Below are 19,588 nucleotides of genomic sequence, written 5' to 3' on the forward strand. Positions count from 1 at the left end.
ATATATATACATAACCTAGGTGTCAATGGGAACCAATCCATATTGCATACATCTCAGATTTTGCATACTAATGTCTAACTATACAATGATGTTCAAACAGCTAATGCATATTTTAGGAAGGAGGATTTTGATCTATTTAGATTATGCCCTAACATAATTAGGAGTTGGAGTTTCTTAAAAAGTCCAAGAAGCCAGCAATAAAAGAAGGAAGCTGCAAAATACCCACTCTGAAGACCTGAGTGCATCTTATATCTCTTTAGTTCACTGAAGACACCCATCTCTTATGTCTTACTCAATCCAGAATCTGATGGCTATCAGAAAACAAAAAGGAACAGAGAAACAGCAATAAGACATCTGAATAATCTGTGGACAGTGTATAAATGCAACAAGAGAAAAGTGGTGGCAATAAGCCTGTAATAGAAGATGGAATTAGTTGTCCGCTGGACTTGCCCTTGATGTTTTTCAGCACAGAGAGGCAAAAGAAGCTTCCAGCAGACCTGATACAGTAGTCTTCCTTGGTTGAGTCATATCTTGAAACAGGTTCTAGTCTAAGCCCAATATTTCATAGATTTCATAGACATTAGGGCTGGAAGGGACCTTGGAAGATCATCAAGTCCAGCCCCCCACCCAAAGGGCAGGAAGTCAGCTGGGGTCATAGGATCCCAGCAAGATAAGCATCCAGTTTCATCTTGAAGGTGTTCAATGAAGGCGCTTGAACAACCTCCGGTGGCAGGCTGTTCCAGACCTTGGGGGCTCGGACAGTAAAGAAATTCTTCCTTATGTCCAGCCTGAAACGATCTTGTAGTAGTTTGTGACCATTCGACCTTGTCATCCCTTGGGGCACTCTGGTGAACAAACGTTCCCCCAGATACTGGTGGTCACCACTGATAAACTTGTAGGTGGCCATCAGATCACCCCTGAGCTTGCGCTTTTCCAGGCTAAAGAGCCCCAGGGCTCTCAGCCTGTCATCGTAGGGTCTGCTTCCCTGACCTCTGATAATGCGCGTGGCTCTTCTCTGGACTCTCTCAAGCTTCTCCACATCCTTTTTGAATTGTGGAGCCCAAAACTGGACGCAGTACTCCAGCTGTGGCCTCACTAAGGCCGAGTACAGGGGGAGAATGATGTCCCGGGATTTGCTTGAGAAGCATCTATGGATGCAAGCCAGCGTTTTGGTCGCTTTACTAGCCGCAGCATCGCATTGCAGGCTCATGTTCATCTTGTGGTCAATGATGACCCCCAAGTCTCTTTCTTCCATAGTGCTAACCAACATAGCACTGCCGAGCCTATAAGGATGCTGCGGGTTTTTTTTCCCAAGGTGGAGAACCTTGCATTTATCGGCGTTGAACACCATCAGATTCTCGTCCGCCCACTTGCTGAGCCTGTCCAGGTCAGCCTGGATCATCCGCCTGTCTTCTGGTGTGGATGCTTTGGCCCAAAGTTTGGTGTCATCTGCGAACTTGGCCAGTCCGCTTCTGACTCCAGTGTCCACATCATTAATGAAGATGTTGAACAGTATGGGTCCAAGGACAGAGCCCTGGGGGACCCCACTGGTCACAGGACACCACAATGAGTGACTTCCATCAATTACTACCCTCTGGGTCTGACCCCGGAGCCAATTTTCCAGCCAGTGGATCGTGGAGGACCCAAGGCGACAATTGGCCAGTTTCTCCAAGAAACGATCATGGGACACCAGATAAAAGGCTTTTTTGAAGTCAAGATATATGACATCAATCTCATCTCCCTTGTCCAGGTGATAGGTCACCTGGTCGTAGAAGGAAATGAGATTGGTCAAGCAAGACCTACCCGCAACAAACCCATGCTGGCTATCCCTTAAGATGTTGGCGTCGGCCAGTCCATTAAGGATGGCCTCCTTAATAAACTTTTCTAAGATCTTCCCCGGGATAGAAGTCAGGCTGATGGGCCTATAGTTAGCCAGATCCACTTTCCTCCCTTTCTTGAAGATAGGCACCACGTTGGCCTTCTTCCAGTCTTCGGGCACTACACCAGAGCGCCAAGAGTTTTCAAAGATCCGCGCTAGAGGCTGGGCTATGATGCTCGCCAGCTCCTTGAGTACCCTGGGGTGAAGATTGTCAGGGCCGGCTGACTTGAAGGTATTCAGCTTCTCAAGATGTTCCTTCACAAAGTCAGCATTAATGGAGGGCAGGGGATCACCCTCACCCGGACTTCCTGGCCCTGTAGCGGGCATGGGCATCCCATGGGGCTGATGAAAGACCGACGCAAAGTACCTATTTAATAGGTTGGCTTTTTCCTGGGCGTCAGTTGTCAGCTGCCCCATCTGGTTCAGCAGGGGTCCAACGTTGCCCCTGCTTTTCCTCCGGCTCCCCACATATCTGAAAAAGGACTTTTTATTGTCCTTGATGCTCAAAGCTAGCTGGAGTTCAGTTGCAGCCTTGGCTTTCCTGGTCTGCTCCCTACAGGACCAGACCAGTGCAGAATAATCCTCCTTGGAGGTGACTCCCATCCTCCATCCTTTGTAGGCCTTTCTTTTAAGCCTCAGGAGGTCTGCTAGGTCCCTGGAGAGCCAGGGGGGCTGCTGTGCCCTCTTGCTGCCTTTCCTCCGAGATGGAATAGACTTAGTTTGTGCATTGAGGATCGCTCCCTTGAGGAGCAACCACTCTTCTTGAACTCCCCTCTCCCTGTGGTCACAGTCCCTTAGGGCCTCACTAACAAGCCTCCTGAGCTTGTCAAAGTCGGCTTTCCTGAAGTCAAGGACTTGCGTGTTGCTGACTGACTTGCCAGCTTTTCGGTGGATGGTGAAGGTGATCAGCTCGTGGTCGCTGTCACCCAGCTTCCCATCAATAGCTAAACATTGGCAAGCCTTGGGTAAGTTTGGATCCTGATTCCAATCCAAGCTGCAGCACTGGCCTCTGCCAGTGAATTCTAAGTCCGAACACCATTTGACCTGTTACCTATTATCTTGCATTTCCCATCACTGAGCAAAACCAGGAGCTAAATCTATTCTCCATTAACCAAGCACAGCCTCATTAGAGGGTTTGTACTGAGACAGCCAAAGGGAAAACTTGTAGTCAGAACATCTATATTCTTAAATAAACTATTGGATTTAATTTCTTTTCTTCCCCCTGCACCCCTCAACTTAAATATGCCTATGCTAAATGACCATTTTAACCCCCTGTTAACTCAACAAAATGCAGCAGATGAGTTTCTTGGGTTATTTGAAACTCAAAGCTCTAAACCAATAGGTAGAGGCAGCAGGAACTGTAATACAATCACCTGGCACATCTCAGCAAAATTCAGCATGTGCAGAACCAGACATACCAACATTGAGGGTGGATGCCATTTCATCCTCTGCTTGTGGTTTTGCAGGGAGTTGGCCTTGAGGATGTCTTTAAGACAACACTAAATCAGTAATGTAAATGTGTACATTGAATCCTCTTGTCTGCAAAATTGAAAAAGGAGGAGAGCAGGACAAAGGGTGGTGGCAGCCTAGAGTAATTCATTAAAACTACTGAGAGCTCACACCCAAATGCTGCAGGCTAATTCCTCAGTGGGTGTAAGCTGGCATAACTCCAATGACTTCAGTGTGGCAGCTAAGAATCTGACCATGCAAGTCTAATAGTTTATTGCTAGTCTCCGTTTTATACACCTGGCAGGTGTATTGAGTCCCAGTCTTCCGCATCCAGTCTGCTTCTCCAAATGAACGTGGAATATTTTTTGGAAGCTAAAATAAATATCTTTCCATTTCCTTATGTGTTAATGCAGGATTCAGTACAAATCTATACACAGATGCACACAGGAATAAAAAAATGTCCACTTTCTTTCCATGCACTTAGAAAAAAAATCCCTAGCTAAACCAGTAAGCATTTTCCATATTTAATAATTTGATTTTGAAGGCTAGTCATATCAAAGAGCAAAATATTCAATATTGTTAATTCAGTTTTGCAAAATATATTCTTAATTTAAAAATGATTTTGCTTGGAGTGGTAGTGTAGTAATAAAGCAGTTATTGACCAGCTCTTATTGATTGTGCAGTCCTCGGGCAAAGAACACTGACCTTGCTCAGACTCTTATTGCTTACGCTTTCCCTGGCCTTCTTCATCTATGCCCGCTCAATAACATATTATTAATATATATTTTTAGCAAAAACTGTATGTTACAAGGTTAGGGCTTCTTAGCGATTTCTTTTTCATGATACTCTGCCTTTGGGGTGCGACAGGGAAGAATAGACTCTACAGCCAAGCTGTTGGGAGCTTACCGCTGCTCACAAATGCCTTTAAACAGTTACCCGCTTGATCTAACAGAGAACAGACTTATTATACTCTTTCTTCTCTTTTTAATTGAAAGATTGCTCATGTGTCAGTTCCTTATGGCACCAAAACAGACTTAGCAAATATAGTCAAGGGACAGGATATACTTCAGGTATTTGAGAGAGAAAGATAACATATATCTCCCAAGCTGGCTGCCAGGATTGCAAGAGTTAATACTTAGTAATGCACTTTAATTGTAGAACACTTGCTGGAGAGAATTAAAACCGATAATAGGGCTCAGCTCTCCATTGCCTTGCACTTGACACTGTCATTTAAAACTTATACGAAGTGGGCATAAAGGGACAGAGTTTGTGGTCCAGCAGAACTGAACTGAAAAGCACAGAGGTGAGATATGTAATGCCATCACCAGCACTCATGGATTCTGGAGCTGAGGGGCAACCAGTCCAAATTAGTATGCAAGTTAGAGCATTGCCATTGGTCTAGCTCATACCCAGCTGCCCACAGCTTCAGGAGGCTGTTCCAGCAGCAGCAAAGCACTGGAGTACACAGGTGCCTGGTCATATCAGCTTTCCTGCACATGCACTGGCCATTAGTTGGTGGGTTTGGTAATTTCTTTGATTCAGGTGAACACTCAGTCTTGTGCCACATTCTGCTCCTCCAATTTTGCTCCACTCCACCATGATGTCTACATGGTCTGTTCTGCTCCTTTCTCAAAATGGATTTCCTCCTATCTTAGCTTGCAATATAAGTCGCAGCTGAAAATCCCTTTAAGATTATTGTATGACGTGTTCCAGCCTACTGTATCAACAAGCTGTTTTCCAGCCACTGCCACCCACTTTGACACATCACTATTTCAACCTTTTTGCCATCTATTTTTGTGTAATAGTAGAATCCAAAGGCCCTGAGACATTTTTTGATACCTGTGGTACTGGAAAGAAGGCATTAATAGGACTCATTACAAGTCTAATCTATGATAGGGACTTTGGATGGTTACTGCTCTATGGAAAATAAATAACCTTAAAGTTTCTATATTGCCTTCACAGAATGGATAGCAGTTTTTAAGCCAGCCAAAACAGAGCCTAAAACGTGGTCCTAGCATACTGAGTTGCACCTGCTTTACATTATTTCCATATTATGTCTTATGAAAAAATTAGCCACCAAATTAGCATCCCAACTTCAAAGTTCAAGGTGTTTGGAACAGAGGTTTGGTTCAGCCAAAAGGTTAAATCCAAATCTCAGCCTTTTCACAGTCTTCAGTGTTTGAATTCAGGACTTTAGTTTGGATCTAACCTCTATTTCTAATGCAGGATAAGGTCTGAAAGCAGAGCCTATATTTATTTACAGGACAAACAGATCCAGCTTTGTTAGTAGAACTTTATCCATCATTGATTATCTTTTATTAGGCTCAAGAAAAACAAACCTAAAGCAAAACATAAAATCAACTAAGTGAGCAAAACCCAATGCTGATTTCAGGACTTGTATAGAAAAGGTAATAGGGCCCAATCCTGCAAGCACATGTAGTGTCATTGATCCCAACACGAGGAAACATAATAAAGCATAGGCACAGGAAGAAGTGTTTACATATCAGGGTCTTTAATATGTCACAACCCAAAGGTGTGATTTTTTGTTTGTGTGTGTGCTTCGGCACCGCTAAATTATTTCCCGCCAATTTGTCGCTTTCTTTGCACGGTAGAGTTCTCTGCTGCTAGAGAGAGCTCTGGTGCAGCGGGGGATTTCCCGCCAGATTACAGCCTCTTTGCAGGGTGCATCTCTTTTGCATCATAGTGATACATGCTGCAAAGAAGTTCCCGCCATTTGTATTAGGATTCACGCCACATTATTGGCCCATTAATAATGTAGGCACACGTGGCGGCTAGCGATTGGCTTGCTAGCCGTACAAAAGGTTTGGGTCGTTTCTGCCCAAGTCGGAGGAGGGAGGACGAGAGAGATTCCGTGTGAAGATCTCCAAGCGCTGTGGACCCTCGCGGACCCGACATGCCTCCCCTAAGCAGGCAATAGAGGCAATAGAGCCGAGCCTACGGAGCTTTCGCTTCTCGCCTCTCCCCGTCACCGAGCGCAATCCTAGACGTATCCCTTTCCTGTAACTTCGAACCCGTGGAGCCTAAGTAACTCCGGGGAAACTTTTCGAACCTAACTGAACCAGACCCGCGGAGCCTGAACAACTCCGTGGGAGCTATCGATTTGTTGTGTTCCTCTAGCGAGGATCCAAGCAGGAGCTGTGCCTGGAAACCTGTCCAGCCTACACCAATACCATCTTTGGGTGTAAGTAAACAATCTTTTCAATCAACCATTACGCCTCCGTAACTAATTCTAACTCACGTGCGCTAAACCGCCCAGCGGTTCTCTCCAGCCCCGTGTGCCCAGGCTGCTGGCCACAGCCCGTGTGCAACGAAGACAGGCCCGGCTCGCCCCCGGCTCACACATGGCAACAGGAATGAGATCGGAATCGCCGCTACACATGGCGACAAAGGTGGGATCGGGGCGCAGCCTGCACATAATACACAATTAACTTTAGTCCTTTCTGCTGTTTAGTTCTGTATTTCACACACATTTCATGCACAATGGGAAAAATTTAATTTCTTATCTAAACTCCCCTCCCCCCTTCCCCACCCCAAAATTAAATGACCTTTAATACACCTGTAGGAAGTATCACTTTGTATTTTATAGCCTCCATGGGTTTCTGGTATTTGCATGTACAGCCTGTAACTGGAAGCAAAATATTCAATGATACTTTTGCATGAATGACACTATGAAAAAATAAATTGTATTGCATTGTATTACTAGCCATTGAGGGCTCTTTTGTTTAGTTTGATAATATTACATGTTTAATAAAACACTGTTGAATTTTGATTGCATCTTGTGAGCGTAGTCCTTTATCCTTTCGCCAGCTGGCTGATACAAAAGCTTATTTTCTTTTAAAAGACATTTTAATTCTCAATCTCCGTCTCTCACTCCCGGGTGAGCAGGAGCTGGGAGTGCTGGGAAGGCACAATGCTTAGTTCCAGTTCAACACAGAGAGGGAGAGACTCACGTTACTGAACAGTGACCCCCTTTGGCCAGGAAAGCGGCCAAGATGAGTGCCCAGGTCTTCTCAAGCAAAAGAATGGCACAAGTGGAGGTAAACAAATGCAGATGCTGGGAGAAATAATCTGGACTGGATTCTTTATGCACATAAAATATACTAAATGATTAACAATGAACAGTCCAAATAGCTTGCTAATTACTTACCCTATAGCAGTATTAAATCAAAAGGAAAGATATGGCACATACTCACAGATTTTTCCCCCACTGGAAGGGATCAACAAGTTCACCTTGCTTAGAGCTACATTGATCAATTTTGATTCAATCCTGAACCATGGAAAATTTCATAAATGCTCCTTCATGATCATTTTATGTGGAAAACCCCGATTCAATGCTCCAGGGTTCCCAAAGCTATTTCTATGTATCGACTTAGCATAATGTCAAAAGTGTTATGTAGTAGTAATGGTCAGGCCATGATATGTTGTCTATGGCAGTCAAACTCTGCAGGGACCATTCACAAGGGTCAATGACAGGAAAACCTGCAACTTCTACTGAATCCAAACACCCACACGCTACTTAGTTGATCCTCTCTCCCCAGAAACTCAGACTCTCCTTCTCTTTATCTCTGCTGATCTAAGGAGAATTAATGTTAGGGTTGGCCAGGACACAGGCAGTCAGTCACAGTGAATCATGCTGGGTCAAGGGATTGCTGGAAGGAAGCCAAGACCAAAGCTGGGTATCAGTCCTAGTCCATTAAAGCAAGCCAAGAGTCAATATGAGGTTATTGAAAGAGCATACACTTGATCCAGGCTGGGAGGTCCAAAACAGGAATATGAGCAAGCAGGAACAGGCAGGAGAGTCATACAGCAGAGTCACAAACCAGAGGTTCAGTGCACAATGTTAGGTTTAGGAGTCCCAAACATGCCAGAGGCATAGCAAGGTGCTCTGTTGCCTAGATACTTTGCTGCTGTCTCATCAGAGCTTGCATAGGTAGGTGTGGGAGGAGCCCTCCTCCTGAGGGATGGGTCAGCCCGGGTTCCTGATTACTTCCAGCTAGGGCCTAGGACTGGATCTATGCTACCTGGGCCTCAGGTCATTATAATTAACAACCTACCACTCCTTCCCCTCCACTACCCCCGCCCACCTCTGTTACTTTACCCAAAAATGCAGTGCCCCCATCTCCAGTCATCAATTGACTAGGCTGGCCACTTCCCTCACAGCAAGATCTTCACGGGGCCGTAAGTTAAGAGCCATTGGCTCCAATCCACAGAATGCTCTGGGGTCAGAAAAAGCTTCTCTAAACAGCAGTAGCATAACTTGGGGAAGGAGGGGTAGTGTGGGCAGGGGGCAGTGTCCCTGGGTACCACCTTTGTTGGGTGTGGGAGGAGGGGGTGCTCAAAAGCAAACCACTGCTGCAGCAGCAGCTGACTGCACTGCCATAGTCAGCATGGTAGGAGCCAATACCGCCCTGCGCATGGACCTGACTTGCTACACCTCTTCTAAAGAGAACACCATGGAGAAAAGAGAGACATTTCCCATTGCAAGACTTGATGCTACAGGCAGTGAAATCCATGGTGCTTTAATAGCCAGGCCATAGCACAACGTATTAGCAATTAGGCACGTAATAACCTCTACCCCCAAGGATTTACTTACTGCAGTGTTTCATCAGGGGCTATGAAGCATCTAGGCATCTATAGTCTTTGTGTCTTCCCTGGGGAAATGAATGAACTCACTGGAAGCATCGAAGTGTTTCCTCCCCTGCCTACCCCTTTGGATGGTGGGAGTGGGGGACAATGGTTCTTACTAGTCTTCTGTCAATCCTTCTTTCCTACAGGAAGGAGGTGACCTGAAACTATTCAAAGAGCCTCCAATTAGGTTTGCCAAATGACGTGACAACACTGAACTACACCCAACTCACCCATCTGAACTTTTTGCATGATATTAGATGAGGAAAAAAATGTCAGCAAGATTTCAGTTAACTCAAAAAAGCAGTAGCGAGGACATCACCTTTCATTCAATATTTCAGGAGCTAGAACTTTTCCTCACCATGTGGAAGACCTGGGCTCAATTCCTGTCGCTCAATTCAAGTACATCAACATGAAAGGCTGAAAACACTTCACCCCAGAACACCCTGGTGGGTAGGCATGTTTTTGAGACAGGGGAATTTTATTCTTGTCCCTGAGAAATGGGTTTGAATCTTTTTCAGAAGAAGATGGAATTAAAGTGTTTTGGAAGAAACAATCTGAGTCAAATTGTTAGACAGATAAAGGCGACACAAAATAGTACAGTTAGGCCTGCTGGTGTACAGAGCTTCGTGCACTAGACAGTGAAGCAACAGAAACCTATTGCTGATTCTCAAGACAACAGCACATGGCAGTTCAATGTAATCAGCAAAATAAGTAATGAAATTCTTCAACACAGTGTAGAAAACTAATGTCCCAGTTTAGTGGATCAAAAGAATTGACAAAGGCTACTTCAACAAGACCCCTGGAAACAAAAGAGCTGACACGAAAAATCCCCCTGGTCCCATCCTCCCTGAAACAGAATAAGAATTCAGCCTCCTTTGCTTTCAGATCCAGCATGTCTCCGCTGTATATTTTGGGCCCAGTGTCTAATATTTCTTTAGGTGAGAAAAGAGCTGGTGGGATTATAGGAATACAAATGGATTAATTTGGGGTGGATTAGACACACAGCAAAATATGTTTGTCTTGTATTAGCATAACTGTGTCATAAAAATGTAGATTCCAAGACAGAGATTATTTGTGGCATTGCTAATATGTTGTTGCTATAGCAAAAGATGTACACAATATTTACACTGTATTTGACCACATAAAACATGTCGTATACAGACACAATTTTTCATTATATGAAAAAGAGCCAGAGGGCTCTTCATGCTTCCAGTACCAGTGCTCCTGATTTTCCCTTATTTTTTACCTTTAAGAAACAAATGCAGTTTTAAACCATCATTACTGTATTTTGAACAGTTAATATTTCATATCGTGACATTGCTGCTCAGAGGTAACAGGTTTAGTTGATTACTATTTGTTTATAGTGCTGGAGAAACCTGCAATCATAGAGAACATAAAAGGATTGCAATTAGATCTATTGGTTGAGAGCTGCACCTCAGTGACCCACTGTAAAGTGCTTAGCACTATCAAAGAGATAATGCCTACTTGCAGCTGGCACATCTGTACATAATAATATGGGCTACACTGACACAGCCACTAAAGACTGCCACTACCCTCTTTAACTAGAAGCAGAAAACAGATCATGCTTTTAAAGAGTGTATCAACAAAAAACCTACTACATGTCTTCAGAATTAGCACATTCATGTTTATGAGAAGCTTTTCCTTTTTACTACTAGTTCTTCAAAGAATCAAAATAAGGACTTTAAACAAAAGGCCAGGGACACATCTCAAGGTAGCATTAGCTCCACCAATTGCAACCAGTTACAGCAGGGATACACTTAACCCTCCCCGCCTCCTCAGCTCCTGATCTATTTATTAAACATTTCCCCAAATCAAAGCCACATGCACAAAACAGAATACAAGTAAGGGGGATATATTTTTGTTATTGACACCAAGATAGGACAACAAGGCCACGTCCCCACAAGCGGAAACGTGCAGTTTGCAGCACTTCAAAGCCTTCTGAGGCACCATGAAATGCACACAGCGCATGTGAATCTGTTTGCCACGCTGCATAATTGCAGCACAGTAGCAAAATTAAATACCAGGAAGTACTGATATCTAAAAGAAAACACAGGAAAAAAAAGTGGTATGGCACACGTGACTGCAGCATGTGTTGCCAGACACAGAAGCCTGGCTAACCAGGGCCAGGCTGCACCAAGTACCCGGATTACCACCGCTGCAGCCTCAGGACCCCAGGCCCCTGGGGCCCCAGCCACCCCTACCCCACCCAGGGCAACGTGCCCTGCACCAGAGCACATGTGCGGGGCATATCCAGGGGCAACTAGCAATGGTACAAATATGTGCCACTGCCAATTGTCCCTGGGGAAAGGCACATTCCCATTAGTGGGGACGTGCCCCAAGGATCCATCCTACCTGTGCCTAAGCATCTCCTGCAAGGTACTGAGGTCTTGATTCAGAAAAACATGCCTGAATTGGACACAGACATAATATTTTGCTTAACCAAAAAAAAAAACCCCTTCTTTCTGGGATTGTTTTTAATTTTCATCTTTAAAACGTGCAACTTTCACCAAAAAAGGAGCAAATTTTATCGCTCTATTTTCTATCTGTTCTGACTTGGCATGTGTCAAACCCAGAAGTGAAGCCACTCTAAGCATGCCCCCACCCCCACACACCAACCGCACAAGTACCCATGAGACAGACATCTCAAGAGCAGCAGGAGGGAAGAGTCCACACACAGAGCAGCATCACTACCTCATGTCCAGCCTTGATGCACCAAACAGGAGCAAGTGGGTAGGCTGTGCCTGAGACCCACATTCTTCAGAGCACTGGGGAAAGGTATAAGCTAACCTTGATTGCTTTAGATCAGGGCTTAAATCCTCAACCTTAAACGAGCAAGAGAAATGATACCATAAAACCTGACTCCATGAAGGAAGTTGGGCTACATGGCCCAGTTCCGGCCTTATGATTCTGTCTCACTCAGCCAGCTTCCATTTACTGGGGGTGGAATTGGGGGGCAGGAATCATTTCCCTTGCTTCCTTTCTGGGCACCTTGGAATGTGAGAACAAGCCTGATTCTGATTTTCTGATTTGAGTTACACCACTGTAAAGCGCTGGGCTGGCCCAAGTATGATCATGATGCAAGATCACAATCAGCCCTCATGGAGGAAACAGGTGTCTAAAATATCTGAACATGCATCTCACTGAGCCATAGCATTAGCTCAACATTCTTGTGTGCTGTATATTTGGAAATGATCCTGTGAAGTGAAGTGAAGCCCCCAAAACTAAGCCTGTAACTTCTAGGCTTTGGTTTCAAAAGGGCAAACATTCATAATGTGAGAAGAACCATCCATACACATCAGCTGGACTGAGGACCTACAAGACTTGAATGTGGAAGAGGCCTGGAATTTCATCATTTCATAGTTGTTAGGGGGCTGGAACGGACCTTCTTCGAGTCAAAGATGCTAAAACTTGCAAGAAAAGGCTTCAGACCACATTAGATGAATAACCATAACCACCTTAGAAAAGTGCTTTGCTTAGGAATAAGCAGAGCAACTACAAGGAACGGAAAACAGGACTGTTCAGCAAAAAAAGCTACAATGGTCTTAGAGATTAGGAAGAGCAGGGATGAAGTGAGAGTTGCCAACAACCAAGCTGACTTAGACCTTGTAATCAGAATTAAAGCACATGCTAAATGAGAGAAAAACAAGGAAAAAAGAAACACAGTCACCACGCAATTAAGGATGAGGTAAAAACTGAGGATAAACAGGGCCTGGCCCAAAAACTAAATCAATACTTTGTCTCCATTTACAATAGTGTTGATGGCGTTGACCATTGGACAAATGCAAAATGTGCAATAGGAATATGGATACGGAAATGGAAACTGCCAAAACTTAGATGAAACAAAACTCAAGAAAATTAATGCACTCAAGTCAAGGGCCTGAATAATCTCCATCCCTAAGTTCTAGCATATGAAATTGTACATCCAGTAGCAAGTATTGTGATTGGAGAACCACAAAGGTAATGATCATATTTAACAAGAGGGGAAAAAGTTGTCCAGGCAACTGTGGCCCCATTAGCCTGACCTCAAACAGCATGTAAGACTAGAACTGATTTTCAGAGAAAGGCTAATTAATTTAATGTACTTTTGCTAGGAGGCTGGAGAATAGATTTGTATGGGATGGTTTAGATATGGATGATCCTGCCTCAGGCAGTGCATTGGAATAGATGACCTGTAGAGGTCTCTTCCAGACCTCTACTTCTCTATGATTCTGTTTTTCTATAAAAGATATGGAAGAAAAGGAAAAATGGGCTGAAAATGCAACAGGGGTTTATCAGAAGTAGAATATATGATACTAACCCAATAGTTTTCCTTGACAAGACAACTGATTTTCCAGGCAAAGAAAACATAGCAGACTTAATCTCTCTGGACTTCAGTAAAACATTTGATACAGTGCCCTATGGGAAACTACTAGTTAAGTAAAAAATAGTGTGGGAGTAAGTGGAGCAATTGTAAGGTGACTTTTAAACTAAAGGACAAAGTTCAAACAAGAACAAAGGGATATAAACTACCCATTAATGAATTTAAGCTGGAAATTAGAAGACTTCTAACCATAAGAGCAATGGGGGTGGTAGGAGAAAAATTCCAGTTGCTTTTAAGAAGCAGCTTAATAAATTTATGAAATAAATTATGACAAGGTGCCCATGATAACAGAAAACTGGACTCAATGACAAAGTGGATCTCTTCCAGTCTTATGCTCTTAAGCAAATAGTGGAGTAAATCAAAAGGTGATAAATACCAATAAAAGGAAATACAACATAATGCAACATTAGTCTCATGATAACTTTGAAGCCAACAGCTTAGTCATAGAGCCTTTTACAGCTATATGCTTTTTAACCTTCATATTTCAAAACTTCCATTGAACTACAGCCCAAAATGGTACAACCATGGGCAGATCTAGGATTTCGCAAAAGAGGGTGTAGGTGATGTGGTGCATCATTGTGTATAACAGTACATATATTTTTCTCCAGTTAAAAAAGAACTAGAAGCGTTATTAATACGCTAGGGCCTTAGGGCTATATTGTTCAGTTTGAGACTGAAACAATGACACCCATATCTTTATTGGAATGTGCATTAATTTGCTATATCAGGGGTGTTCAACCTAGTGACCTGAGTTCTATCTAGCTAGTAGGGTCATGTCATCTGGCATACAGGGCTTGCCACAGATCCAGAAATTTGCTGGCAAGGGAGCAAGGTAGCCCCCTAGAGACTAATCCAAGTGCACGGGCAGGAGGGACAGTGCCGCTGGGAACCAATCCCAATGGAAGGGACTGGCACCAGACCCCCCCACTGCCCAGCCCCAGCTCATGGGGGCAGGGACGGGATGGTGCCTGGCCCCAGGGCTGGATCATGGTATGCAGGACTCCACCTGGCTCACAGACTAGCTCTGGGCCACTCATCTGGCCCACAGGGTGAAACGGTTGAGCACCATTTTGCTCTATCATATATCATGTGTAAAAAACACACCAAACTAGGCCAAAATATTGCTTCATTAGTCCTCCAGTCATTAGAATTAAATATACATCTTTTTCAAATTCATAAAAGAAATCCAGCCTTCTTGGGCATCTTGACAGCGCATCCAGAACTTCATTGAAAATTATTTCCATACCTCATTTCATATTTATAGCTAGAGTTAAAAACAGTCTATAGGGTTGTGAAATAGAAGCTACATCAGCAGGAGCAGCTAACAGACAGATGAATTGCAAAAGAAAGGGTAGCCTGATTAGTGGAACATTAATGCCATTAAAAAGGAGAGAGAGGGTCATTAACACTTGTGGAATGAAGAGTTTGGAAGGATGAGATGGTACCTAATTTACATCAGTCTTCGAAGTACTGTCAGGGCGCAGACAGAAGTGACAATTTCACCCAATCTGGCCACAGAAAGCAGTTTATATCTGTGGCCAAACACAAGTGCATGCCTCCAGACAGCTTGAAAAATGGCCAATAGGGTGAAAATCTGACCCCTCTTTGCATGAAGACATTTCAAAATGTAGCATCTTCAGCATCTTGTGTCTGCACCTCCTGCCAGCCTGTCTCTGTTTTCAAAATGGGAGGAGGGAAAGGGAGTGGAGGGAGTTTGGTCTGGGGGGGTTTCAGCCCTCCCCCCCCCCCAAAAGGTTGCGGCTGGTGTATTGGAGCCCCCCCCCAAGGTGGGGGGATGCCCCATTTCACCAACCCCACCCTTCAGCAACAGCTGGGGAGTCCCAGAAACAAGCTCCCTCTGCTGCCTTTCCTCACTCCCATTCTGAAAACTGTGAGTACTGGGAAAGCAGTGCTCTCAGCTCCCAGCCTGCAGCTGGATTCCACTCCCCCTTGGAACCAAAAGTGAACTTCTGTGTGCTCTGGGATAATGTTGTAACTCAAAATGCTTTGCAGAAAATGTTATGAGTTACCACTGGGAACTGTGCTTCTGTCTGCACCCTTAGCCCCAGATATCCCTTTGAGTCACAATTCCTTTGCTTCCTCCTTGTCCCTGGTGGATAACAATCTGCTACTGTCTCTGTTTACTATAAGTAACCAGCCTACTCCCTGTGCATGGTAAGGGTGACCATACATCCTGGTTTAGCTGGGACAGTCCCAGATTTTGAGATGCCAGTCCTGGCCGTCTGATGAGAATTAAAATGAGCAACCTCAAAATGCAGCAGCATGGGGCACAGTCCGGCAGGGAGGCAGTGGTGCAGAATGGCACAGCCTGCCAAGCAGGCAGGCAGGCACTACTGCCCACCCACATGACACACCATGCTGCCCTGCCCCTGCCTCTGCCTGCAGCAGCACTGCTTGTTTGGAAGAGTCGGAGGGGTAAGGGAGGGGGCAGCATCCCAAATGTCCTGGATTTCCTTATGTGTCAGCCTATTTGTGGTGGGTCAGCTACTGAAGCTGGAATATGGGGCCAAAGCTATACCTATTCCATATACACCTGCTCTTAGGAGGGAATAAGGATCTAGCAGCATCTGCACAGATTCCTGTACCCAGCTGGAACTCTCCTGTCATCAAAGAAATTCTGTGACTGTGCAAAAGTCCTCAGGAGTGGGGCCTAAGAAACAACACTGCCAGCTCACATTATTTTATTGCAAATGTTGTGATACTGTTTTTCTCAGCTCCTGGGTTATATAAGAACCTCAACTTCATCTTTAAATAACAGAATAAGTTTCCAGCCCTCATGAAGAGAAAATCTCTACAACATAAACATCAAAGCCAAAAACCCCCAAAAGTGCCTCAGTAGAGTAATAAAATAAAGATATGTGTGTGTGTGTGTGCGCATATACATGTGTGTGTGTGTGTTTGTATACACACACACACACATTTTAATCTCTTGATTAAGCCAGTCTCATGACTTCTGTGGGATCTGACTCATGACATTTGAACTCTAGGATCTGACAATAGGTCTATTTGTAGGAATGCACCTAGAAAGTCTGGACAACTTGCACAAGGATATCACTAGGGGTGTTATGCCCTCTCACTTCATTTCTCACTTCCTCTCAGCCCTGGAAACATCAGTAGCTCTTACCGTTCATTTGAATTCCCTCCTCTGTTTCCCCCCCACCCCCCCACCCTCTAAGCTCCTCAAATCCTCCACATTAAAGCCCATGTGAGGTGCTGCCATTCAAATTGCGTTGCTCTTGATGCAGTCATGAACACTGGGTTGATTACAGTGCAGAAATACTACTCCATGCTAGTGGAAAAATTCACAGTGAAAATCATTTGGTTTATTTTTGTTTATTTTATAGAGTTCCAGTACATGGAACAGCTGAGTGTTTATCCTACTGCAAGGAAATTCGTGTTGGTATTTGTAATAATGGTTTATACTTTAAAGGATAAAAACAATTTCAAAATCTGTAAAAGAAAGAGAGAAGAAAAAAACACACTACTATAAAAATATCAGGATAAAGTTCTCAATACCTCCCTGGATTTTTTTCTTCTTGATTTTGAACATGGATCCAATATAGTCTCCTTTTACTCTGGCTATAAATGTACAAACTCAAAGTAATGTTGCTTCCCCAATGTGTAGATGATATGATAGTACAGTATGAGTGCTGAAACGTTCACAATAGGCAAAGAATAAAAACATGAGATGTATAGCTCACAACAGGGTCCTAGCCTATGATTAGGGCTCCCAGGCATTATGGTAATGCAAATAACAAGACTACCAAGCAAAAAGGGAAATATGGTCACAAGCACAGCTAGCCTTCTATGCCCAACCCCCAAGACCCTTACCACTGCTTCCAGACATGCTTTAAAGCCAACCAAGAGAACCCCCTTTCCTCCTCTGGGAGTTTTCTCTCACTGTCCCCAGCTCACTGGGAAGCTGCACATTTGAATATACTCTGGATGTCCTAATGTGTAGCTCTGGCTGGAAGTTGTGATCTTGGAGGGTTTCTCTGTGTTTAAATGCCACTAGTAGGAAGGGAAAAAGGCAAGGAAAGAAGCAAGTCTTGTTAAAAACCATTAAATTCTATCTGGACTCTTGGCTAAGAGCAACAAATTAAGCACATTTGTGGAAACTGCTGTGAATTGCAATTATATCTAGATAAATATAATAAAGAAAATAAGGGAGAAATATGAGATGAGATAACTCCTTATTTTGCAGATAGGCATGATAAATGAACTCCTTGAGACTCCAACTAACAAAATTAATTTAACACTTTTTGCTAAGATTTGGAACACATAGTTTACCTGTGCTGTCATTGTATTCCCAGATAGCAACCAGTCATGAAATCTTTATTCCTGTGGGAAAAGTCATTTCATACTCAGCTACTCCCAGTGGCTTCTCTGGGGTTACTCATGAGGGCACAGTATTTTGAATTGGTCCCATAGTCATTAATTGCCTGCCTCAAAGCCCACTGAAGTCAGTGGAAAGACTCGATTCATCTTCAGTGGTTTTTGAATCAGGCCCCATAATCAACACATGGAAGATGCATAATTCATCTTTGTAATGCTTCCTTTCCACATGAGACACTGACTGCGCAGTTGTTACTGCACAGTCATTTAGTACTTGCATACACAAGTACTAAATCACTGCACAGTAACCAGGGTTACAGCACAGTAGCATCCCTGTATGGCTTTTTGGTGATGAGCTACTGTTCAGTCAGTGTCTTGTGTAGACGCAGCCAGTTAAACATAACTCTGAAGGCACATGCCACTGATGCTATTCCCAACATAGCTAAACCCAGAAATTACTAGAAATGCTCTCAAGTTCTCATAAGATTTTCTTCAAGATACTCTTACTTAATACCTTTGAAAACTCTTTTGTTAGGCACCCCTCACAGCAGCCCAGGTATTACTGGTTAAATAGCTAACAGATCTGTGAAGAGATGACTTTATTGTGGGTTTCAGCGAAGACAGTTGTTGTGTGGTCACAGTCACAGCTCCTTTTGTCTGCAGGCTGAATTTTGTTGCCCTCAGGTTTCTGTTACTTAACAAATGCTAGCTAGCTCTGGTCCTCCAAAGGACTATATGCCAGCTGTGAAATGACAGAGCACCACTATACTCCCAACTTCCTTCCTTGGCTACTGTAATAACTGCCACCTGGCCAAATTCTAGGTGAGAGAATCTATCCACTGTCACTTTCTTTTCCTCCTGGCTTATTGTTTTAATTCATCTTCTTTTCTACCAGGGCACATACAAGGGCATGTACAAGTAGTGGAAGAATTTCTTCCCCTTAGATCCCAAGCACAGAGGTAGGCTGAAACTGCACTCCAGGCACTACTCCCTGCTTGTGTCTTCTGAGGGAATAAACCATGCCAAAAGGGCAGGAGGGATATCCACAGGTCTTCAACAGCACCTCACCCCACCACAGACCAACAAATGAACTTACAAACATGGCCACGAGAGCCATAGTAGCTGCCCTCTCCTGGGCTAGGGAGACATTCAAGAAGCCTGAATTGATTCAATCTTTCCAGGTTAGTCTAACCTGGCTAGGCTGAACTGGTTTGTAACCAGACAGACATTCTCTCTGGCCTGAGAAAATTCAGGCACATTCCTGCAGTGCCTTAGGCTAGAAGCTGGGGGGTGCTAGAGAAGCCCTCCCTTCCCTTGCACAGGACTGAGCTGAGGAGGAGGGGCATGGCCAGGCCCTGGCAGGACCCCTGATTAGGGAGGTCTGCCTGCACCATCCCAGGCTTTTCCCCACTGGCTGCTCAAGGGCTGAGAGTGTTGCCAGACCCCAGACCCCAGCTAGCAGTGCATGCATATGTTGATGATATGGAGCTTTTCAATCTTCCTCTCCCTGTTTCTTTATATTGTCTGTAGCATACTGACAGGTGAGCAAGCCAGCAGGAAGATGATAAAAGTGTTTATCACCCCATCAGCAGAACAATAGCCTCTCTCCATTAGTTCAAACTCTTCTTAAACGGCTAACCAGCTGACCTGTTGATTAGCTCCAAAAAACCCTAAGCAGTTACTGTTCTGTCTGCCTGTCCCAGTGAAATTGGAGACATGCAGACACAGACACCTCTTAGCATTAGCTAGAATACCACATGCCTAGGGTCCATGGGGCTGGTGTCTGTGCTGTAGGAGATGGGAGGGAGGGGGGTGGGAATTCCTTCTTGAGCAGCTGGGGGGGAGGGAAGGGGGCAGGAGGAAGCCAGGAAGAC

This window comes from Alligator mississippiensis, chromosome 1 (genome assembly GCF_030867095.1).
Source record: "Alligator mississippiensis isolate rAllMis1 chromosome 1, rAllMis1, whole genome shotgun sequence".
NCBI lineage: Eukaryota > Metazoa > Chordata > Crocodylia > Alligatoridae > Alligator > Alligator mississippiensis.